The sequence below is a fragment of the Aquarana catesbeiana genome, linkage group LG08, assembly GCF_042186555.1.
Source record: "Aquarana catesbeiana isolate 2022-GZ linkage group LG08, ASM4218655v1, whole genome shotgun sequence".
Lineage (NCBI taxonomy): Eukaryota > Metazoa > Chordata > Amphibia > Anura > Ranidae > Aquarana > Aquarana catesbeiana.
This window is the reverse complement of record NC_133331.1, coordinates 239,101,184-239,127,473: the sequence shown is the minus strand read 5'-3', so window position 1 is coordinate 239,127,473 and position 26,290 is coordinate 239,101,184.

Genomic DNA, 26,290 nt, shown 5'->3' with positions numbered 1-26,290 from the left:
TTGTTTTTGGCCTATTTTTTAAGGCTGTGTCGTTCTTTTTTGTTCCATTTTGTTTGGTTTACACTACCTAAGTCATGTTTTGATATATCTCTGATTTATTGTATATAAAGGTCTCGTGGCCGGGACTGGTTCCAGACCACGACACCACTGATTGTGACTTCTCCACCTCGGTGGTAAACCACCCACGTACCCATAAAGTACACCTGGACCGGAGGTTCCATTACCCAGGTGCACTAACTGTTTGCTTTAGAGAAGTTGTTATTATCTAAAGTAGATTTACCTGAAGAATTTCTCCGTTGTTATAGGATCTGTTTCTGAATCCAACTCTCTCTATTCTCTCTTCTATACCCCTCACTCTTCCTTACCTGAATCTCTCTTGCGCTCTCTCTCCTTGGTCTACCAATCATTTCTATAAACACTGAGTAACCCGGATTTGTTTTCGCAGAGCTAGATTGATATATCCCCCTCATATTTGAACTACAGAGATGGCTTTCTCGTCACTCGGGGGGAGACCTATGGTGATCTCGCACAATATCAAGGATCTGAACATCCCTGAGAAACGGGTGTCACTTCTCAGAGAGCTGAAGAAAGGTAGGCCTCAATTTGTTTTCCTACAGGAAACTCACTTCCGAACCAACCAAGTCCCTAAACTAACTAATACATACTTCACCACAGCATACCACGCAACTAATGACTTAGCAAAAACCAAAGGGGTGACTATTCTAATTAGCAAGGACACCCCCTTTACTCTTACTGATAGATTGACAGATCCAGAGGGTCGCTATGTCTTCATTAAGGGAACTTATGGAAACAGGACTGTGACGCTGGCTAACGTATATTTCCCAAACTCTTCTCAGGTCACCTTCTGTCAGAAGGTCACTCGTGAACTCAAGGGCTTTGCAGAAGGGACACTGATAATGGGAGGAGATTTTAATGTCCCACTAAACCCAATCATGGACTCCTCCACTGGAAAGTCCTGCATTACGTACAGAGCCCTTAAAACAATCAAAAAGTGTTTAAGCACTCTACAATTAGTAGATACCTGGAGATTCCTCCATCCAGACACCCGAGATTTCACATTCCACTCTATTCCCCACGATCGATTCTCCCGCATTGATCACATCTACATCTCCCAAAGAGACCTACAGACAGTGACAGAGGCACACATCGGCATTCAGACGATTTCAGATCATGCACCTATATCCTTAGGGGTTGATCTGCTCTCTACACCACATAGGGCCAACACCTGGAGATTGAACACATCTTTACTGTCAGACCTGACTTGCTTCCTCGCATTCGGGAAGCTATATCGGACTTTTTTATTCGTAACAATACACAGGACATGGACCCGATGATGATATGGGAAGCACATAAATGCACGATTCGGGGGGAATTGATCAAGCTGGGTGCACAACGCAAAAAAAAGCAGGAAAAAGAAATTCGGGACTTGTCTGATAGAATACGCACACTAGAAGCCTCGCACAAACAATCTTTGGTGGTCAAGACAGCTAAAGAACTACTAGAAGCTAGGAAAACACTACAAGAGATAATCCACACCAAGACACAGAGATCACTATTTTTTAAAAAAAGAATATAATATGTGATAAATAAATAAATGCAGCGCTAAGTGTCATTAACCATGTGTTTTTCTGTGGTTAAACAAACGTATAATCAAACGTGCGTTTTCAGTGATTATACAAACATACGTTTGTTTAACCACAGAAAAACACATGGTTAATGACACTTAGCGCTGCATTTATTTATTTATCACATTTTGTATATGGTTATCATACTGGTGATGCTGGCTGCTGATTTACACTTTTAAGAGAAAATCTTGTTAGTAGCGCAACAATACTTTTCAGGAGACAAGACTTGATGGTTCTTGGCAAGGGCCCTGAGAGAGGCTTGCTCCAATAATGTCATATCTGGCATTGGAAGTAACCCCAGAAGCCATTGCGTCACAGTTCCACAACTATTACTCTAAACTCTACAATTTACCACAACAACATAGACCCCCCACAATACCAACTGACAGAACGCAGGCCATACAGGACTACTTGATTGATAGCGGTCTACCACGGCTAGAAATGGAGGAGACAACTCCCCTAGAAGACCGGATAACGAGAGCTGAAGTTCAGGGGGCAATCAAAGGACTTAAGTCAGGAAAGAGCCCAGGCCCGGACGGCTTCACATCCACCTACTACAAAACATTTCATGACATTCTATCTGCCCCGTTGGTAAGAGCACTGAACTCCCTCTCCTCACCCAAACAGGTACCCACGGACTTTCTCTCAGCCCATATAACGGTAATACATAAAAATGGTAAAGACCCAACAGAGTGCCCAAGCTACAGACCCATTTCGTTATTGAATCTAGACCTCAAATTATTATCTAAAATACTTGCCAATAGACTAATGCCACTCCTATCTTCTTTAATATGACCAGACCAAGTGGGCTTCATGCCGGGAAGAGAGGCAAGAGACAACATTATCAAGGCCTTGCTCCTGACGCATGCAGCGCACTCGCGGGGCATTGAGGGCCTTCTCCTGTCCATGGACGCGGAGAAGGCCTTCGACCGGGTATCCTGGGACTACATGCTGGCAGTTTGTCACCATGTAGGGTTAGGAACACATATGTTGACTTGGATCACAGTTTTATATCAGAAACCTTCTGCCAGGATAAAAGTAAATAGTATACTGTCAGACAAGGTCCAGATATCGAACGGGACCAGACAAGGATGTCCCCTATCACCGTTGCTGTTTATTCTGTCATTAGAGCCCTTTATCAGGAAGGTAAACAAGAACCAATCCATATCAGGTTTTGAAGTAGCTAATAGAACTTACAAGACAGCAGCTTATGCAGACGATCTCTTATTTTTCCTGACCAAACCCCATACTACAATCCCAAACCTGTTGGAAGAATTTGCACATTATGGCTACATTTCTAACCTCAAATTTAATTACTCTAAATCTGAGGCAATGAATGTTACGCTACCAGATGATAGGGCTCAGGGGACTTGTTCGTTCCGCTGTACTTGTACTCAAGTATTTGGGGGTCTCATTACCTTCGAGACTGACGAAGACTTATGAAGAGAACTTCCCCCTTTGTAAAAAAACATTGCCTCGGACTTGCAGAACTGGAATTCCAAATTTTTCTCTTGGTTCGGAAGGGCGGCCATTCTTAAAATACCATTCTTCCACGACTACTATATCTTCTGAGATCACTACCTGTTAGGATCCCACTGCATTTTTTCAAACAATTACAATCAACTCTCACACATTTCCTTTGGAGACATAAACGACCCAGAGTCAAATTCACCCTTCTAGCTAGACCCAAGGAGCGGGATGGAATGGGCTTACCACATTTCCACAACTATTACCTAGCCTCTCACCTCACTAGGGTGATTGATTGGCACTGTCATGGTAAATCAAAAGATTGGGTCCAGTTGAAAGAAGCTCTGACCTCGGGCACGCTTAGGTTTTCTCCCTGGATTTCCTGGGGAAGACAACATCAATCTATACGGAGACACCCACTGACGGGGACCACCATGGAGGCCTTCCAGACGGTGATTAAGAAATATGAATTAACGACATAACTGAGCCCATTGACACCTATACAGAATAATCCAGATTTTGTCCCTGGTTTGGTGAGTGGAACCTTTCAAGCGTTAGACCTTTCAAAACTACTGACCGCAGGAGACTGCATCAGAAATGATAAGGTCAAAGATTATTCAGTTCTGAAAGAGGATAACAGTCTGACCTACCTACCCAGATGGTCATATTTCCAACTACGCAGCTTCGTTATGGATAAGACTAAACAAACCCACTTTCAAAGACCTATCACACAACTTGAGACAGTGTGCCACGGGGGAGATGACTTTGCCAGGGTGACCTCTGCCGCATACTCCTGGCTGCAACACCCTATAACAACTACTGAAGACAGATTTAGAATAGAATGGTCCAGAACACTACAGAAAGATATCACTGACAATCAATGGCTGACAGCTTGTACGTTAGCACATAAATGTTCCATCAGTACTAAAACACAGGAGACGGCGTACAAACTTCTGACTCAATGGTATGCCACACCCCATAAACTTAAAATATGGTTTCCAGAGGCCTCTGACAGATGCTTGCGTTGCAACAGAGAGACTGGTACACTCCTACACATTTGGTGGCAATGCCCAATACTTAAAACTTTCTGGACAGGGGTGAAGGATATCATACGACAGATAACGGAGACTAGAATCACTTTAGATGCAGCATGCTGCCTACTCCACATTTCTAACTTCCCTTATAGAAGGTACAAAAAATCCTTAATGAAGCACCTTCTAAATGCCGCTAAGGCCTTGATTCCGTTACGCTGGAAGAGTGCTCAGGCACCTTTGGTAAAAGAGTGGTTGCGAAAAGTCGCCGAGATCTGTCGTATGGAAGATTTACTGGCCCAAACCTCAGATTATATAGAAAGATATCACAAAACATGGACCCCCTGGTTCCATTTTAGGGTTACACCAGCACATGACCAATTAATGAATATTTAATACCCCTTGGAGTGCTGGGTTCTATCGACACTCATGTGTAAAACCAAAGTGTTCTATGGTGACCAAGGAGAGAGAGATATTATTTTTTTATAGACTAACTCTAATCTCTTATTCCTCTTCTACTTTTTCTACTTTCCTTTACTACTCTATACCTCTCTTTGAATAACAAAAACTGTGCTTCTTTTCAAAGAATTCAAAGCTATCTAATAGATATGTTAGATGTTATACTAGTTAATTTGATTCAATTATCTAACTGGCTGAAACAAGAGATAACTTTAATATCAATTTTTTTTTTTTTTTTCTGTTCAACTCCAGTATGGACTGTAGACCTACACGATTCATAGTCTGTATTCCATAATTTAATTCAGATGGTTGCCATTATATTTGATGTTAATTAGATGTTATGGACACATATTTCAGGTTAACAATGTAAGGTGGCTTTGATTGTTAAACCTCATTAACCTTTAATAAAACTCTTTAATGAAAAAAAAAAAAATTGCAATGATATGCACCTGTCAAACAGGTGCAATAAAATTACCCTTTGGGTGTCGGGGGCACCTTCCCACCGTAACCCTATAGAGGTACTCTTGATGAAAGCAAGAATTGGCCTTGCTGTAAAAAAAATTGCAATGATATGCACCTGTCAAACAGGTGCTGAAAAATTGGTCTTTGGGTGTTAATTGTGCCCATGAAACCTATACCAAAAACATTCTTCCAGATGAACTGATAAAACACCCTCAAAGCTAGGCAGCCTCGAAGTCCTGCAGAGATTCCACATCCCAAAAAGACTCAATCAGTGACATCGGCATCAGGAGCTTTATAGCTGGTAATCATGGACTGATTCATTTTTTTAAAAGTCAAACGGTCCACGGAGTCTGTGAACAGACGTGTTCTATGATCAGTAATGATACCTCCTGCAGCACTGAATGCCTGTTCTGAAAGCACGCTGGATGCAGGGCAGCCCAACAACTCAATAGCACACTGGGCAAGTTCTGGCCAGTGGTCTATTATCATGACCCAGTAAGTCAGTGGTTAATCAGCTGGAAAGCTCTCCATCTCTGTTTTAGCCCCGAGGTAATCGTCCACCATGTGATGCAGATGCTGCTGATGGGATGTGCTGATGGGATGTGGAAGCTGACAGCCCTAGGCAGCAAGGACTAAAAAAAATTCTGAAAAGCCTCACTTAGGCGGACACCTTCTCCAACGCTCCTCTCTTGACCAGCAGAAGACTCAAAACGACATTTTCCACCACACTGTAACCTATTGGAGTCAGGAAAAAATGTTCAATAAAATCCTCTTTGACGTGTCCTCAAGAGATTTTATCTTCTGCACTCTCTGTGGGGACGGGATGAGTTCTGAGACCTTCTCCTTATAACAGTGGTCAAGGAGGGTTGCCAGCCAGTAATCATCCTTTTCCTTTATGCCACGTATTCTTGGGTCCTTTCGCAGGCTTTGAAGCATGAGGTTGCCCTTGCACCTCAAATTTGCTGAGGCTTGAGAAGCAGACTCCTCGGGGTCACTCAGGAAGACAGCACATACTACTCCCAAGGGTCCAGGGGTTGGAAAGGCATCGCTTACAGATTGACGCATGTCTTCCAGTTCTTCGAAGCCTATAAAAGTGCCAGAATCCTCAAAGTGCGTAAATATACTGCTTGTTTGCAGTGATGCGACTTTATATCAACTTCTGTTCAACAAATGAAGTGACTTCTCGTGCTCCCCCTCAGGTAAATGCACTCACCAGAAGCCCCTACCCCTGCAGGGGTAAAGAGCATGTAACAAAATAGGTCTCCAATCCTGGTGTCCCGGGAACCGATATACTCTCCTGCTCCGGAACGAGGTGTGTGCAATGTGGTATCCACATGAAATCAAAAACGGCATCCATAGAATGAATCCGATAAAAATCTAATTTATTTAACATGGATAAAAAGCTTTCCATAAGCAGGACGGGCTTCAATTACCCAGATCATAAAAGCTTACAAGCAAGTTCCTGGGTCTGGGCAGTGTGCGTTCCACAGACCACAACCAGAAAAACTGAAGTTTCCGGAAATGACGTTGGTGTGTACCAAGTCCCGCCTTACGCATTTCATCACTAGACGTCGTCTGAGGCATAGCCATCTTGGTACACCTCACATCATTATATAGCAGGTGGAGGTACCACCGCTACTGTTTCAATCTCACAACCGGCAATTAATGAATGCCTGTAAGTGACAACTTACCATATAGAGTACAAAGGAGAATTAGTGTTCGTATATGGCAGGGGGCCTTGTTTACTAAAAAATCCCGCTGCTAAATGAACTGCGCGAGCTGCCAGGGTATATGGTGTAGACCCGGAAAGGCCCCCCAGTGGTCTAGGTTGTTATTACATGCCGTGGTACAACTCCACATACCAGGTGCAAAACAGATATTACCAGGTAAAACTAAACATGTAAAAACATAATAAAAAGATTATTTTAGATCAAATATACAATTTTTAATCAGAAATGTCAAAGAGTGTGCATAGGGTAACAAGAATACAGCCACCTAAAACTCCATTCATCTCCCGATGGCCTCACGGACCAAATAAGTATAATATATATATATATATATATATATATATATATATATATATATATATATATATAGATCTAAAAGCCACATCATATTTAGAAACAAATACATTTGAAAATACCATATGTGCACATAGAGGGTGTATATGATATGTGTGCACAAAATTATGAAAATTATATAAAATGATACTCTTTGTTATTGGTCCTGGATCTGAACGAGACAGGATGGATTTATCGATTAGGGTCTTTAATACCTGGGGGGCTCAATGTCGATATCAACCTTAATTGTTTTTTTTATCTAATTTCTAAACAAAATATTTTTTTATGAGTTTTCTATGAATAATATATTTTTTATTATTTTAAAATTTTTACACTGGATCTCCATCCAGGATAATCCTTATTATTCCACTAGGCCGTAAGATAGTGTGAAGCGGACTATTATTCATACGTTATGATCAGCATTTGATACCCTCAGAATCATGGGTCTCTTTCATTTTGACCATGACTGATCATTAATTTTCATAATTTTGTGCAGACATATCGCATAAACACTCTATGTGCACATATGGTATTTTTATATTTATTTGTTTCTAAATATGATGTGGTTTTTAGATCAACATAAATATATTATTACTCTCTGTACTCTCTTTGACATTTCTGATTAAACAGTGTATATTTAGTTTAAAATAATCTTTTTATTATGTTTTTACATGTCTAGTTTTACCTGGTAATATCTGTTTTGCATCTGGTATGTGGAGTTGTACTGCGGCATGTAATAACAACCTAGGCCGCTGGGGGGCCTTGCCGGGTCTACACCATATACCCTGGCAGCCCGTGTAGTTCATTTAGCAGCGGAATTTTTTAGTATATAAGGCCCCCTCCCATATACGAACACTAATTCTCCTTTGTACTATATATGGCAAGTTACCACTTCCAGGCATTCATTAATTGCCGGTTGTGAGATTTAGCCTGAATGGAAACAGTTGCGGCGGTACCTCCACCTGCTATATAATGATGTGAGGTGTACCAAGTATATTTATGCACTTTGTCACACGGTTTTTTTCGGATATATTAATATCACCTGGTAATTAGTAATTAGTCACATTGTGGTAATATGTATATCTGATGTGGATAGAGTTTTTCATCATCATATATCTGTCTTGGAAGTAGGATTTAATACTTAATCACATTTTCTGGGATTTACACATTTACTTTCACTGTCCCAAACAGACAACACATTTACGTATATTGTTATATATTGATTTTTTCAAATCATCACAGTTGGTTAACACACACGTTATTTAAGTACCGTATTTATCGGCGTATAACACGCACCGGCGTATAACACGCACCCCAAGTTTAGGAGGGAATTTTAAGGAAAAAAAACTTTTAGGAGGGAAGTTTAAGGGAAAAAAACTTACATTTAAATGCCCATCATTGCAGCCTTCTCAGTGCAGCTTTGCCCCAGTGCAGCCATGTCAGTGCAGCCTTGTCAGTGCAGCCTTGTCAGTGCAGCCTTCCCCAGTGTCCATTGCAGTCTTATCCCAGTGCAGCCTTGCCCCAGTGTAGCCTTGCCCCAGTGCAGCCTTGCAGCTCGCAGTTTGAAAATGGCGCCGCTCCCCTGCGATCCTGTGATCCCCTGCGATCCTGAGCTTCAAAATTGCCGACCGCGATTTGAAAATGGCGTTTAATATATGTCCTTGAAATGTGTCTCGCTCAATGTAAAAGGTCTAAACCTCCTAGAAAAAAGATCACAGATACTGTCAGCACTGACCAAACACAAAGCACATTTCCTCCTCTTGCAAGAAACACATTTCCGATCAAATGCCATACCGAAGTTAACGAACCATGTCTACAGAATGACACTACACGCCACAAACCCAAATTATAAAACCAAAGGGGTATCCATTCTCATCTCCAAACACGCTGACTTCCATCTATCAGACTCCTTGGTAGACCCATGAGGCAGATACCTTTTTGTCGAAGGTACCTGTTCATCTAAACCAATCACACTTGCTAATGTGTACTGTCCTAATGAACACCAAGTAACCTTTTTCAGAAAGACCTGTGATTTAACATTCCACTCAATCTGACCATAAATACCTCCACAGGTACAACCACACTTTCGTATCGAGCACTCCATCAGATCAAATTACAACTACAAAACCTTCACTTCATGACACCTGGTGTACCATGTTTCCAACCGACAAAGACTACACTTTCTTCTCACCACCACATCAAAAATATTCCAGAATAGACTATTTCTTCCTCACCCAAACAGATCTATTGCTCCTCTCCCAAGCCTCAATAGAGCATCTTCCTGGTCCGATCACCACCCCATTAAGTAACCCTTACATTTCCAGAAACAACACATTACAACAAAATCTTGGCGACTAAATTCCTCTCTGTTAAAAGACCCAGAAACATTACAGCAGATACGTTCCCAAATTCAATTATACTTCAGGGAAAACTCTACCCAAGACATTACGCCTATTACGCTTTGGGAAGCACACAAATGTGTCATAAGGAGGAAACTAATAGCCCTAGCAAAAATAGCAAAAAAGAGACAGCAGGAACAGATCAAATTATTAGCCAGACAATTTGAAACCTTTTACTCTAATCTTTATATTTTGAGATGAGACAACACAGTCCCAAATTCCTCAGCTCCCCGCTCCACCCAAGTCAATGATTTCCTAGCGCAATATTGTCCGAAACCTATCACCACCCAAAAGGCCGAAGCTATGGAAGGGCCTCTCTCTACAGATGAACTACAAATTGCCATGAAACAAATGAAAGTAGGTAAAAGTCCCAGACCTGACGGCCTCCCTCTTATATATGATAAATGCTTTATAGACGTTCTAGCACCTAAGATGCTAACGACATTTAATTCCCTAGCAAACCCCCAAACCTCCCTGGGTAGAATGTTAGAAGCTCATGTAGCAGTTATTCCAAAAGAAGGTAAGGACCCTACACAAGTACCAAACTACAGACCCATTTCCTTGCTTAATGTGGATATTAAACTCTATGCCAAGATGTTAGCAAATAGGTTACTCCCTCTCATACCCAACCTTATCTCACCTGATCAAGTAGGCTTTATACCGGGTAGAGAGGCGAGAGACAATACTATACGCACATTAATCTACATCACTGGGAGTGATGGTATCCCCAGATCCGGCTGAGTATCTTCAGCTAAATCTGGGTCCACTGTTGGTTAGACAGAAAGTGAAATGTAACAGCTGGTGTAAGCTTCCACTATCGGCAATAGGATGAACAAATTTAATAAAAATGGTATGGGCTCCGCAGCAACTCTATATCTTCCATAACTCACCAATGTGGATTTCAAACAAATGGTTCAAGCTAATTGACACATTGATGAGGGAACTAATATGGAAAAAAAAGGTAGCTAGGATCAGTTTAGCCACATTGCAATATGGAAAGGATAGAGGAGGACTGGCAGTACCCCATCCCAAAATGTATTTTTTGGCCTCACAGCTACAGCAGATGGCAGGGTGGGGGCAGGAAGGAAAGGAGGACCCTATATGTAAATTGGTGATCATATCAGACCCCGCATTAAAGGCGTCCTCCCATATGGAGATGGATTTGCCAAGCATGAATGGTTCAGAACCTACGAGCATCCTTCTCAAAAGGGTACGGGGGGAGATCCGGAAAGCTCTGAAAATAAAGGGTGTACTCCCATTTACTCTGATATGGCACAATAAAAGATACCCAGAGGTACAAGAATTGCAAGGTTTTACCCCCTGGAAAGAAAGGGGGATTTGGTTCTTTGCACAACTTTTTGAGGGGGAGGTGCTAAAGACATATGAACAACTATATAGGGAATTTCAGTTAAACCCCAGGAGCTTCTATCAATATCTTCAACTTCGTCACGCGTTGCAGGCAAAACAAACAACACACCCTCTGACAGTATCAACATCATCTTTGTTGAGAGAAGTCCTTGTAGCAGACACCAGGAAAGGATTAACATCAAAAATTTATAGGGAATTGCTGTCCTCAGTTCAGAACTATGCCTCGTTAAAGTGTCGAAATAAATGGGTGGAAGATATAGGGGAGATAGATGAAAAACAGTGGGAAATGGCACTTGAATCTATTCCAGCGGTATCGGTATCCGCATCCCATAGATTGTTACAATTTATTTTGCATAGGGCTTATAGAACACCAGAGCAGCTATATAAATGGAGAGGAAGAGACTCCCCTCTGTGCCCTAAATGTAGAATATATATGGGGGACTTTATACACCTAATTTGGAGGTGTCCAAAACTACACAGGTACTGGGAAGAAGTCTCCCAGTGTATTACTAGACTAGCGCAAGTTCCTATTCTCTAAACCCGGTAGTGTACTTGCTTGGAGCCCTAGATACAGGAATGTTCCCAAGAGGAATGTACTACATGTTAACTAGATTGATGTACCTAGCCAGAAAACGTATTGCAAAATACTGGATGGCACCAGCGGTACCCATGGGGAAGCAGTGGATCTCTTATGTAAATTCTCTGCTTCCTGAAGAGCGATTGACATATAGTCGTAGGAGAGAAAAGGGTAAATTTGACACTATATGGCAATCATGGCTGGGGGATGCGGATTTAGCACCACATCAACTGGTAGTGGAAAGACTTCAGATGTAGGGAGGTGTAGGAGAGGGAAGGGTAGAGAGGAGAGGAAAAGAAAGGCTTGAAGGAGTAAAGGTTGAATATTTAGATAGGAGAGAGCATCAGTGGGGTAAGAAAGGGTAAAACTAATGCGGTGAATAAATATTAGGAGACACAGGTGATGGATGTAGCCATGAGATTAGAGGGGGGGAAGGGAGGGAAAAGGGAAAAGAAGATAGAGTGATATGATATAGAAGTAAATGTACAAGGACGACATAGAATAGTGCATGAGTGCAGGAATAGGCATGTATATTTTATGTGTAATGTTTTATTGAACAAAATGCACGTATAATGAGAATAATTTTATAAAATAAAACATTTTTTTGATTGTAACGAGCCCCTGCCCACTCTCCCGACACTCCTCTGCGGCTATAGAATCAGATTGCAGATCGCAACATCTGATTGTTTGGTCATCCGATGCTCCGGGACTAGAACTACAGCTATGTGCCGTTCTAATCCAGTTGTGTATCTCAGAACAAACACCAGGCAGGCTGTATGTAAGTTCAACCAGGAATCTCTTTTATTGAAAGGAATACAGGCTCTTTTATACAGTAAAAAAGGAGGTGCATACCTCCTGCTCATATTACTCTAAACATACACCTGTGACCAGAAACCTAATTAACATGGGCTAATTAACTAATCCCTTTAGACAGCCTAGATGACTCAGACATGACCTTTAGGCCAGACTGGCCGTCTTGTAGCTCAGAAAACCCAATCAACATTATCACAGAACTCTTCTTCACACAATAGCAGAGTTAATTAACACAAACAACAATGGGGATCTAATGACTCTTAGATCCCATACTAGACTTATTTACAATACACATTCTAGCAGGCAACAGACAGTATTTGTCCCAGCATTATGAATCAGCCACTATTTCTAATATGGCAAATCCAGGGTCCCCAGAGTCTGTGTGTCCTGGGGGACCAGGACCCGAATCCACAGTAATACCACCTCAAGGGTCCCCAGGCATACAGCTTACAAAGAGCACCATTCCCCCAAATTCCAAGGCCCACGATCGATCGGCAAGAGGCTAGCATTCAGTCCCCTCCTAAAGTCTCTCTCCCGGCTAGGTCTGTCACATTTCTCCCCTTTCGGCAGGAGACTAACAGAGGAAGAGACCCCAAACGGGTTGACTCCGAAGTTAGTCAGTAGTTCTAGTCCTCTAATGCCTGTACCCACACAGTACCCCAAACACATTGTTCCAAACAAAGCATTACTCACCCAGCCAACCTCTGCCTCTCTCAGAGAACATATCTGCCACTGGGGAGAGGCCTGGACTGGCCCTTCTCCCTGGAGTCCTTTTTGCCGCTGGAGAGAAGACAGGGTGTCTGAGCTCACTCCGTCATGCTGTTGGGGATCTGGGACGACTGCCCAGCATCCCTGGGGTATACAGGTGAAGACTGAAGTCCCATCCACCTTCACAGAAAATCCATCCTCTGTTAGTTGAGGGCAGAGTCCAGCAGTACTCCACCCTGTTGCCAGCCCTTCTGCTGGAAACCCCACACCATCTGCTTCGGCTAACTGTTGGGGAGGGACGACGAACACCTCCTCTCCCTTCTCCCCCTGTATCCTGATCTGCTGCTGGGAAGTGACTACCTCCTTCTCACCCTGAGCCTCCGGAACCGCCGCAGGTGTAGGGCAGAGATCTTGGACCCTCTGTCCGGTTGCCAGCGCTTCAGCTGGAGAAGTTCCTTGTAACTTCACAGATACTTCTGTTGGTGCTGGGCAGAGCACAGTGAAGTTTGGCCCTAATAACAGCTCTTCTTCTGCTGGAGGCTCACCAGGTTGTTATTCCTCAGCAGAAAAGTCTATCAAATCCCCTGTCTCTGCAACTGGTGTCTGGGGATAAAGGTTCACCATTTCCTCTCCGTTGAACCCAGAAGATGCTATCAGTGCTGGGCAGAGGTTAGCAGAGCTCTGCCCTGTTGTCAGCACTTCAGGTTTGGGGACAGCAATCTTCAGATTTTCCACTGCCGATTCTCTGGCATGCTGCTGGACAGGCACATTCCTCCATCCAAGATCATCCAATGCAGAAACAGGTTCATCAAGGTCAGTCAGTCCTCCGCCTCCATAGCTGCAGGGGCAGGTTGGCAAAGCACAGTGTTACTCTGCCACATTGTCAACTCTTCAGCCAGGATTTCAGAGTTGTCAGCTGGTATTTCCTGATAGTCCCAGGCAAAGGGAGCACCACCCTGCTGCTAAGCAGAGTCTAACAGCTGTCTGTAGGCGATCTCCAGCTCCCATTCCTGAACGGCCAGAAACTCCAAATCTTCCTGTGCCCAGTGCACTTCTGAGACATCTTCGCTCTCTGTGCTCCATTATTTCCTCCAAACGCCACTCCCGATCACTCCCAAAGTCAGGGTCCCTGGACAGCCTCCAGTATAACAATCCCAGGCCATCGTAGTCAAAGCCTTCCGTGGGGCTGTCATGCGCTGTCCACGGGCACACTTGGGCTACATACCACTGGAGGGCTCTGTATCTCTCGTTTAATCGCATTTCTGCCCGGATCAGCCTGCTTAACTCGGCTGTCCACTCTTGGTTCGGCTGTTCCCCCAATAACAGCATTCGCACTTCATACTGCGACCAGTACCTTACATGGATGGAGGGGAGAACTTTTCCCTGGTTTCGCTGCTCACGGGCTAGCGCTTCCTTCCAGAGTTCGCAGCGGATAGAATCAAACCATCCTAGCAGGACCTGCTCTGATACTGGTCCTCTGTGCTGTATCTGCATCTCTCGCAACCTCCTTCTGATCTCCTCTTCCATGGTGGCTGGTATCTGTACCTCTCCTCTCCTGCTATCTGGACCTTGGTTCCAGGTGATGCTTTGGATGTGTTCACGGCAAGGAAGCACAATCCCACCGGTCCCTCCCAGCTCTCAAGTAAGTCTTTCAGCATGGCTCTTCTGCAGGCTGCATAGCTGGTCATTCACTATGGTGGTTTGGAGTGTCCCAGTAACTGGAGAGCAAATCCCACCGCTGCCAAACAATGTAACGAGCCCCTGCTCGCTTGGTTCCACTCTCCCTATACTCCTCTGCGGCTATAGAATCAGATTGCAGATCGCAACATCTGATTGTTCGGTCATCCGATGCTCCGGGACTAGAACTACAGCTATGTGCCGTTCTAATCCAGTTGTGTAGCTCAGAACAAACACCAGGCAGGCTGTATGTAAGTTCAACCAGGAATCTCTTTTATCAAAAGGAATACAGGCTCTTTTATACAGTAAAAGAGGAGGTGCATACCTCCTGCTCATATTACTCTGAATATACACCTGTGACCAGTAGGGATGAGCCGAACACCCCCCTGTTCGGTTCGCACCAGAACATGCGAACAGGAAAAAAGTTAGTTCGAACACGCGAACACCGTTAAAGTCTATGGCACACGAACATGAATAATCAAAAGTGCTAATTTTAAAGGCTTATATGCAAGTTATTATCATAAAAAGTGTTTGGGGACCCGGGTCCTGCCCCAGGGGACATGGATCAATACAAAAAAAAGTTTTAAAAACGGCCGTTTTTTCAGGAGCAGTGATTTTAATAATGCTTAAAGTCAAACAATAAAAGCATTATATCCCTTTAAATTTCATAGCTGGGGGGTGTCTATAGTATGCCTGTAAAGGGGCGCATGTTTCCTGTGTTTAGAACAGTCTGACAGCAAAATGACATTTCAAAGAAAAAAAGTCATTTAAAACTACTCGCGGCTATTGCATTGCCGGTCCGACAATACACATAAAAGTCCATTGATAAAAACGGCATGGGAATTCCCCACAGGGGAACCCCAAACCAAAATTAAAAAAAAAATGACATGGGGGTCCCCCTAAATTCCATACCAGGCCCTTCAGGTCTGGTATGGATATTAAGGGGAACCACGCACCAAATTTTTTTAAAAAATGGCGTGGGGTCCCCCCAAAAATCCATACCAGACCCTTATCCGAGCACACAACCTGGCAGACCGCAGGAAAAGAGGGGGGGACGAGAGAGCGCCCCCTCCTGAACCGTACCAGGCCACATGCCTTCAACATTGGGAGGGTGCTTTGGGGTAGCCCCCCAAAACACCTTGTCCCCATGTTGATGAGGACAAGGGCCTCATCCCCACAACCCTGGCCGGTGGTTGTGGGGGTCTGTGGGTGGGAGGTGGGAGGCTTCCGCTGTGTGAGGGGCGGGGTCACCGGCTGCCCCCCCATTATTTAAGAACCATCAGAAGAGGAGACGTGTCACACAGCGGGAGCCTCCCACCATGCCAGCATGGATGCGGAGCGGCCCGGAGAAGAAAATGAAGAAGAGAAGAAGGTAAAGAAGAGAAGAAGATGAAGAGAAGAGCGGAGCCTCCCCCCATGCCATGGGTGCGGAGCGGCCAGAGGAGAAGAAGATAGAAGACGCCGCGGAGGAGATGCTGGACGAGAACACCGGAGGAAGAACCAGAAGAGCCAAAAGAACCAGAAGAAGAAGAAGATGAAGGACGATAGAAGAAAGAAGAAAGAAGAAGCATTTAAATAAAGGAATTGTCAAAAACTGTCTCTTGTCATTTTTAACATTTTTGACAGTTTTTTAGTGAAATGGTAGGGGTACTTTTGTACCCCCTTACCATTTCACACAGGGGGGAGGGCCAGGATCTGGGGGTTCCCTTGTTGAAGGGGGCTTCCAGATTCTGATAAGCCCCCGCCCGCAGACCCCCACAACGACTGGCCAGGGTTGTGGGGATGAGGTCCTTGTCCTCATCAACATGGGGACAAGGTGTTTTGGGGGGCTACCCCAAAGCACCCTCCCAATGTTGAGGGCATGTGGCCTGGTACGGTTCAGGAGAGGGGCGCTCTCTCGTCCCCCCCTCTTTTCCTGTGGCCTGCCAGGTTGCGTGCTCGGATAAGGGTCTGGTATAGGTTTTTGGGGGGACCCCACGCCGTTTCTTTTTTTTAAATTTTGGCGTGGGGTTCCCCTTAAAATCCATACCAGACCTGAAGGGTCTTCACATCATTTGAACCCCTGTGCTCACGTAATTTGACAAAAAGACATCTAATATCAAACATATACTCCATACTCCAAGAAGATTCCCTGCCCCACCAAAAAAAGATGTCCCACATATATCTTGGGAAAGGGATCTACATTTGACACTCACTGAAGAAAACTGGGACAATATTTACAAATACACAAACAAAGGTTCACTGAACATAGAAATTCAGGAAAATGGCTACAAAATTGCAACTAAATGGTATAAAACCCCAGCCCGACTACACAAATTCTCCCCTACGATCCCAACTATCTGCTGGAGGTGCAAAAAAGCAAAAGGCTCCATGCTCCACATCTGGTGGGAATGTGCGTTGCTCCAACCATTTTGGAGGGTGGTACACTCCCTAATAACACAAGTCACCACGTACATGCTGGACTACAACCCCGCACAATATCTCTTACACCACACGTCTCTACCTAAGAAAGACTATCACAAATCGCTTGCTATGCACATGGTCAATGCTGTCAAACTCTGCATTCCTGTTCATTGGCGATCTACGGACATACCATCAATCAGGAAATGGCTGATCAGGATATCTAAGATAGAAGAGATGTAGGAACTGATCCACACTTCCCAAGAGCGTATACAAAAATTCACAAACACCTGGGCTTGCTGGACTCATTTCAAGTCTACCGAGAGCGATAGCTCCTACTTTCCCTCTCTAACTACCCAGATTACCCGATAGAAAGTTCTACACCTTTACCTCAGGTTGGAACATCGGATCGGAGAGCGGCCTTCACCCCCCCACCCTCCCTCCCCTCTCCCTTCCTCCCCTTTCCCTTCCCTTCTCCTATTCTGTCTCAGCTTACCCTCTACCCCCCCCCACCGTCTTTTCCCCTTATAACTACATACCCGAAAAATTTGGCACCCCACTACATTCAGTCAGGAACTCTCTTGCACAAACAACAGTTGAGTTTAAAGACTGTACTATTACCATGGTTAGACCTGTTGATATTGGTCTTGATGGTATTATCACCATTACTAATGATACGTGACTCAAACTAGACTCTGTTATCCAAAGTTGTCATATTGTCGAGTGTTCCTGTAATGTTTAAGTTCTTTTACAAACTATTATGTTAAAGAGTTTTCCACCATTCTTGATGTCATGACTCATGTCTTACCAACAACCTGTGTCATTCCGTTATGTAACAATGTCATGGAGTCAATTTCAATTGATATGCTGACTGTATTGTAAACACAACTTCACTATTTTCAATAAAACCTTTTTTGTGGAAAAAAAATACTACCAAAAGAAAGCTCTATTTGTGGGAAATTTACATCAATTTTGTTTGGGTACAGCATCACACGACCGCGCACTTGTCAGCTAAAGGAATGCAGTGCAGTTTCGCAAAAAATGGCCCTGTCATTAAGGGGCAAATGTTTCGGGGGTTTTGGTGGTTAATTAGGGCTGGGCAAGGCAAGTCCCTCTCAGGCTCTCATATGTCATACAACTTGTTATGTGTGACAGTGTACTTATGGTACTTGGATTCGGACACCTGCAGACAATGCTGCTATGGGTAACTCACTGGTGGCAGAATGGACAGGGTGAGGGTTAATGCCAAGCCTCCAAAACATGGACACATAGAGAGAGAGATATAATTTTGCCCCTGTTCAAATCATTAGTAAGATCTCATCTGGAATATGCAGTTCAGTTTTGGGCACCAGTTCTCAAAAAGGATATCGGGGAACTGGAGAAAGTGCAGAGAAGGGCAAACAAACTGATAAGAGGCATGGAGGAGCTCAGCTATGAGGAAAGATTAGAGAAACTAAAGTTATTCACTTTTGAGAAGAGGAGAATAAGGGGGGATATGATCAACATGTTCAAATATATAAGGGGTCCATATAGTGAACTTGGTGTTGAGTTATTCTCTTTACGGTCAACCCAGAGGTCAAGGGGCACTCTTTACGTCTAGAGGAAAAGAGATTTCATCTCCAAATACGCAAAGGTTTCTTCACAGTAAGAGCTGTGAAAATGTGGAATAGACTCCAGCCAGAGGTAGTTCTGGCCAGCTCAGTAGATTGCTAAGAAAGGCCTGGATACTTTCCTAAATGTAGATACTATAACTGGGTACTAACATTTATAGGTAAAGTTGATCCAGGGAAAATCCGATTGCCTCTTGGGGGATCAGGAAGGAATTTTTTCCCCTGCTGTAGCAAATTGGAGCATGCTCTGCTGGGGTTTTTTGCCTTCCTCTGGATCAACTAAGGGGAATAAAACTGGATATATTGGATGGTACGATATTTTTTATTTTATTTATTTATTGTTTTTAAGGTAGAACTGGATGGACTTGTGTCTTCTTTCAACCTGACTAACTATGTAACTATGTAAGCTTGTGACACAGTGACAGGCAGTCTGCAACACTCAGGCAGTGGCAGGTGCTGTGCAGGTGGACTGTGGACAGCTGCTCAGCTCACACTCAGGCACAGGCAGCTCTCTTCAGACATGCTCCCTTCCCTCAGGCTCTGAGCCATGCTAAAGAAGATGGAATATGGAAGAGGTGAGTGGGTGGAGACAGAGCTAATTGACTAGGCGCTGAGGCTGAGCTCTTTGAATGCTGTGGCGGCTGTAGCCTCTGACATCACTGGTTGCTAGATGCTGGGCGGAAGGTGATTCTAGCAACCAGTGCAGAGCACAGCTGACCAGGATCAGTCCTTTTGATTGATCCGACCTCCTCCTGACAGGTAGTGTACGGACAGGTGGGTACTAAGGTATGGGCATAGGCGTGCGCAGCCAATTGCATTAGGGTGTGCACCCCAAAGCTCAAACATACATGCTTGCGTGTGTATATGTGTATATATATATATATATATATATATATATATATATACATTATATTGTCAAAAGTATTGTGACACCTGCCTTTACACATACATGAACTTTCATGGCATCCCAGTCTTAGTCCGCGGTAGGGATGAGCTTCGCTTTCGAGTCGAACTCATGTTCGACTAGAACATTTTCTGTTTGGCTGTTCACCGAATTTCGAAGATTATGGGCCGTTAGCGCCAAATTCGAGTGGCGCGTCATGGCCAATAATTTACTGCAGCATCGCAGTGCATTGCAGGCTGATGATTTGCCAAGCATGCACTATGATGACCCGCATGCTTTGGCCAATCACAGCGCCGTCAGCACAGAGAGCCATAATTGGCCAAAGGAAGGGTGCCTTTGGCCAATCATGGCTCAGGGGAGTAGGTACATGCCCCACACTATATAAGGCTGCCTGTGTGTCGGCCTTGTGTACTGTTTTGTGGCGTGTGAGAGAGATAGAGAGAGAGTCAGAGTGTTATTTCATTTCAGTTAGAGCAGGCAGGCGATTCAGGTAGCTTCAGTCAGTGTATTTAGTAATTATATGCATCCCAGGAGTTGTATATATATATATATATATATATATATATATATATATACACAGTATATACACTATATTCAGTTTAGCTAGATCTCACTTTAGAGTGTTCCTGTTAATCTCACTGCAGTTTATTAAGTCAATGTACTGTAAACTGGGCACAGTGTGCAGCTAAAGCTGACTGCAGACAATTCCTGTTCTATTGCTAATAAAACAGGCAGTTGATTGAGCTAAGCTGCAGTATATTAAGTCAGTGTACTATATACTGGGCTCAGTGTGCAGGTAAAGCTGACTGTAGACTACTCCTGTTCTATTCCTAATAATACAGGCAGTTGATTGAGCTAAGCTGCAGTATATTAAGTCAGTGTACTATATACTGGGCACAGTGTGCAGCTAAAGCTGACTGCAGACAATTCCTCTTCTATTCCTAATAATACAGGCAGTTGATTGAGCTAAGCTGCAGTTTATTAGGTCAGTGTACTGTATACTGGGCACAGTGTGTAGCTAAAGCTGCCCGCAGACAATTCCTGTTCTTTTCCTAATAATATAGGCAGTTGATTGAGCTAAGCTGCTGTTTATTGAGTCAGTGTACTGTATACTGGGCACAGTGTGCAGCTAAAGCTGACTGCAGACAATTCCTGTTCTATTCCTAATAATACAGGCAGTTGATTGAGCTAATCTGCAGTTTATTAAGCCAGTGTACTTTATACTGGGCTCAGTGTGCAGGTAAAGCTGACCGCAGACTATTCCAGTTCTATTCCTAATAATACAGGCAGTTGATAGAGCTAAGCTGCAGTTTATTAAGTCAGTGTACTGTATACTGGGCTCAGTGTGCAGGTAACTCTGACTGCAGACTATTCTTGATCTATTCCTAATAATACAGGTAGTTGATTGAGCTAATTTGCAGTTTATTAAGTCAGTGTACTGTATACTGGGCACAGTGTGCAGCTAAAGCAGACTGCAGACAAATCCTGTTCTATTTCTAATAATACAGGAAGTTGATTGAGCTAAGCTGCAGTTTATTAAGTCAGTGTACTATATACTGGGCACAATGTGCAGCTAAAGCTGACTGCAGACAATTCCTGTTCTATTCCTAATAATACAGGCAGTTGATTGAGCAAGGTTGCAGTTTATTAAGTCAGTGTACTGTATACTGGGCACAGTGTGCAGCTAAAGCTGACTGCAGACAATTCCTGTTCTATTCCTAATAATAAAGGCAGTTGATTGAGCTAAGCTGCAGTTTATTAAGTCAGTGTACTGTATACTGGGAACAGTGTGCAGCTAAAGCTGACTGCAGACAATTCCTGTTCTATTCCTTTTAATACAGGCAGTTGATTGAGCTAAGCTGTAGTTTATTAAGTCAGTGTACTGTATATTGGGCTCAGAGTGCAGTTAAAGTTGACTGTAGACAATTCCTATTCTATTCCTAATAATACAGGCAATTTATTGAGCTAAGCTGCAGTTTATTAGGTCAGTGTACTGTATACTGGGCACAGTGTGCAGCTAAAGCTGCCCGCAGACAATTCCTGTTCTATTCCTAATAATACAGGCAGTTGATTGAGCTAAGCTGCAGTTTATTAAGTCAGTGTACTGTATACTGGGCACAGTGTGCAGCTAAAGCTGACCGCAGACAAATCCTGTTCTATTCCTAATAATAAAGGGGGTTGATTGAGCCAAGCTGCAGTTTTTTAAGTCAGTGTACTGTATACAGGGCACAGTGTGCAGCTAAAGCTGACTGCAGACAATTCCTGTTCTATTCCTAATAATACAGGCAGTTGATTGAGCTAAGCTGCAGTTTATTAAGTCAGTGTACTCTATACTGGGCACATTGTTCAGCTAAAGCTGACTGCAGACAATTAATGTTCTATTCCTAATAATACAGGAAGTTGATTGAGCTAAGCTGCAGTTTATTAAGTCAGTGTACTGTATACTGGGATCAGTGTGCTGGTAAAGCTGACTGTATACTATTCTTATTCTATTCCTAATAATACAGGCAGTTGATTGAGCTAAGCTGCAGTATATTAAGTCAGTGTACTGTATACTGGGCACAGTGTGCAGCTAAAGCTGACTGCAGACAATTCCTGTTTTATTCCTAATAATACAGGCAGTTGATTGAGCTAAGCTGCAGTTTATTAAGTCAGTGTACTATATACTGGGCACAGTGTGCAGCTAAAGCTGCCCGCAGACAATTCCTGTTCTATTCCTAATAATACAGGCAGTTGATTGAGCTAAGCTGCAGTTTATTAAGTCAGTGTACTGTATACTGGGCACATTGTTCAGCTAAAGCTGACTGCAGACATTTCCTCTTCTATTCCTAATAATACAGGAAGTTGATTGAGCTAAGCTGCAGTTTATTAAGTTAGTGTACTGTATACTGGGATAAGTGTGCTGGTAAAGCTGACTGTATACTATTCTTATTCTATTCCTAATAATACAGGCAGTTGATTGAGCTAAGCTGCAGTATATTAAGTCAGTGTACTGTATACTGGGCACAGTGTGCAGCTAAAGCTGACTGCAGACAATTCCTGTTTTATTCCTAATAATACAGGCAGTTGATTGAGCTAAGCTGCAGTTTATTAAGTCAGTGTACTATATACTGGGCACAGTGTGCAGCTGAAGCTGACTGCAGACAATTCCTGTTCTATTCCTAATAATACAGGCAGTTGATTGAGCTAAGCTGCAGTTTATTAAGTCAGTGTACTGTATACTGGGCTCAGTGTGCAGGTAAAGCTGACTGCAGACTATTCCTGTTCTATTAATAATAATACAGGCAGTTGATTGATCTACGCTGCAGTATATTAAGTCAGTGTACTATATACTGGGCACAGTGTGCAGCTAAAGCTGACTGCAGACAATTCCTGTTTCATTCCTAATAATACAGGCAGTTGATTGAGCTAAGCTGCAGTTTATTAAGTCAGTGTACTGTATACTGGGCGTAGTGTGCAGCTAAAGCTGACTGCAGACCATTCCTGTTCTATTTCTAATAATACAGGCAGTTGATTGAGCTAAGCTGCAGTTTATTAAGTCAGTGTACTGTATATTGGGCTCTGTGTGCAGCTAAAGCTGACTGCAGACTATTACTTTTCTATTCCTAATAATACAGACAGTTGATTGAGCTAATTTGCAGTTTATTAAGTCAGTAAACTGTATACTGGGCTCAATGTGCAGGTAAAGCTGACTGTAGACTATTCCTGTTCTATTCCTAATAATACAGGCAGTTGATTGAGCTAAGCTGCAGTTTATTAAGTCAGTGTACTGTATATTGGGCTCTGTGTGCAGCTAAAGTTGACTGCAGATTAATCCTTTTCTATTCCTAATAATACAGACAGTTGATTGAGCTAATTTGCAATGTATTAAGTCGGTGTACTGTATACTGGGCTCAGTGTGCAGCTAAAGCTGGCTGCAGACAATTCCTGTTTTATTCCTAATAGTACAGGCAGTTAATTGTGCTAAGCTGCAGTTTATTAAGTCAGTGTACTGTATACTGGGCTCACTGTGCAGGTAAAGCTGACTGCAGACTATTCCTGTTCTATTCTTTATAATACAGGCAGTTGATAGAGCTGAGCTGCAGTTTATTAGGTCAGTGTACTGTATACTGGGCACATTGTGCAGCTAAAGCTGACTGCTGACAATTCCTGTTCTATTCCTAATAATACAGGCAGTTGATTGAGCTAAGCTGCAGTTTATTAAGTCAGTATACTGTATACTGGGCACAGTGTGCAGCTAAAGCTGACTGCAGACAATTCCTGTTTTATTCCTAATAATACAGGCAGTTGATTGAGCTAAGCTGCAGTTTATTAAGTCAGTGTACTGTATACTGGGCTCAGTGTGCAGGTAAAGCTGACTGCAGACTATTCCTGTTCTATTAATAATAATACAGGCAGTTGATTGAGCTACGCTGCAGTATATTAAGTCAGTGTACTATATACTGGGCACAGTGTGCAGCTAAAGCTGACTGCAGACAATTCCTGTTTCATTCCTAATAATACAGGCAGTTGATTGAGCTAAGCTGCAGTTTATTAATCAGTGTACTGTATACTGGGCGTAGTGTGCAGCTAAAGCTGACTGCAGACCATTCCTGTTCTATTTCTAATAATACAGGCAGTTGATTGAGCTAAGCTGCAGTTTATTAAGTCAGTGTACTGTATATTGGGCTCTGTGTGCAGCTAAAGCTGACTGCAGACTATTACTTTTCTATTCCTAATAATACAGACAGTTGATTGAGCTAATTTGCAGTTTATTAAGTCAGTAAACTGTATACTGGGCTCAATGTGCAGGTAAAGCTGACTGTAGACTATTCCTGTTCTATTCCTAATAATACAGGCAGTTGATTGAGCTAAGCTGCAGTTTATTAAGTCAGTGTACTGTATATTGGGCTCTGTGTGCAGCTAAAGTTGACTGCAGATTAATCCTTTTCTATTCCTAATAATACAGACAGTTGATTGAGCTAATTTGCAGTGTATTAAGTCGGTGTACTGTATACTGGGCTCAGTGTGCAGCTAAAGCTGGCTGCAGACAATTCCTGTTTTATTCCTAATAGTACAGGCAGTTAATTGTGCTAAGCTGCAGTTTATTAAGTCAGTGTACTGTATACTGGGCTCACTGTGCAGGTAAAGCTGACTGCAGACTATTCCTGTTCTATTCTTTATAATACAGGCAGTTGATAGAGCTAAGCTGCAGTTTATTAGGTCAGTGTACTGTGTACTGGGCACATTGTGCAGCTAAAGCTGACTGCTGACAATTCCTGTTCTATTCCTAATAATACAGGCAGTTGATTGAGCTAAGCTGCAGTTTATTAAGTCAGTGTACTGTATACTGGGCACAGTGTGCAGCTAAAGCTGACTGCAGACAATTTCTGTTTTATTCCTAATAATACAGGCAGTTGATTGAGCTAAGCTGCAGTTTATTAAGTCAGTGTACTGTATACTGGGCACAGTATGCAGCTAAAGCTGACTGCAGACAATTCCTGTTCTATTCCTAATAATATAGTCAGTTGATTGAGCTAAGCTGCAGTTTATTAAGTCAGTGTACTGTATACTGGGCGTAGTGTGCAGCTAAAGCTGACTGCAGACCATTCCTGTTCTATTTCTAATAATACAGGCAGTTGATTGAGCTAAGCTGCAGTTTATTAAGTCAGTGTACTGTATATTGGGCTCTGTGTGCAGCTAAAGCTGACCGCAGACTATTACTTTTCTATTCCTAATAATACAGACAGTTGATTGAGCTAATTTGCAGTTTATTAAGTCAGTGTACCCTATACTGGGCTCAGTGTGCAGCTAAAGCTGACTGCAGACTATTCCTGTTCTATTCCTAATAATACAGTCAGTTGATTGAGCTAAGCTGCAGTTTATTAAGTCAGTGAACTGTATACTGGGCTCAATGTGCAGGTAAAGCTGACTGTAGACTATTCCTGTTCTATTCCTAATAATACAGGCAGTTGATTGAGCTAAGCTGCAGTTTATTAAGTCAGTGTACTGTATATTGGGCTCTGTGTGCAGCTAAAGTTGACTGCAGACTAATCCTTTTCTATTCCTAATAATACAGACAGTTGATTGAGCTAATTTGCAGTGTATTAAGTCGGTGTACTGTATACTGGGCTCAGTGTGCAGCTAAAGCTGGCTGCAGACAATTCCTGTTTTATTCCTAATAGTACAGGCAGTTAATTGTGCTAAGCTGCAGTTTATTAAGTCAGTGTACTGTATACTTGGCTCACTGTGCAGGTAAAGCTGACTGCAGACTATTCCTGTTCTATTCTTTATAATACAGGCAGTTGATAGAGCTAAGCTGCAGTTTATTAGGTCAGTGTACTGTATACTGGGCACATTGTGCAGCTAAAGCTGACTGCTGACAATTCCTATTCTATTCCTAATAATACAGACAGTTGATTGAGCTAAGCTGCAGTTTATTAAGTCAGTGTACTGTATACTGGGCTCAGTGTGCAGGTAAAGCTGACTGCAGACAATTCCTGTTCTATTTCTAATAATACAGGCAATTGATTGAGCTAAGCTGCAGTTTATTAAATCAGTGTACTGTATATTGGGCTCTGTGTGCAGCTTAAGCTGACTGCAGACTATTACTTTTCTATTCCTAATAATACAGACAGTTGATTGAGCTAATTTGCAGTTTATTAAGTCAGTGTACTGTATACTGGGCTCAGTGTGCAGATATAGCTGACTGCAGACTATTCCTGTTCTA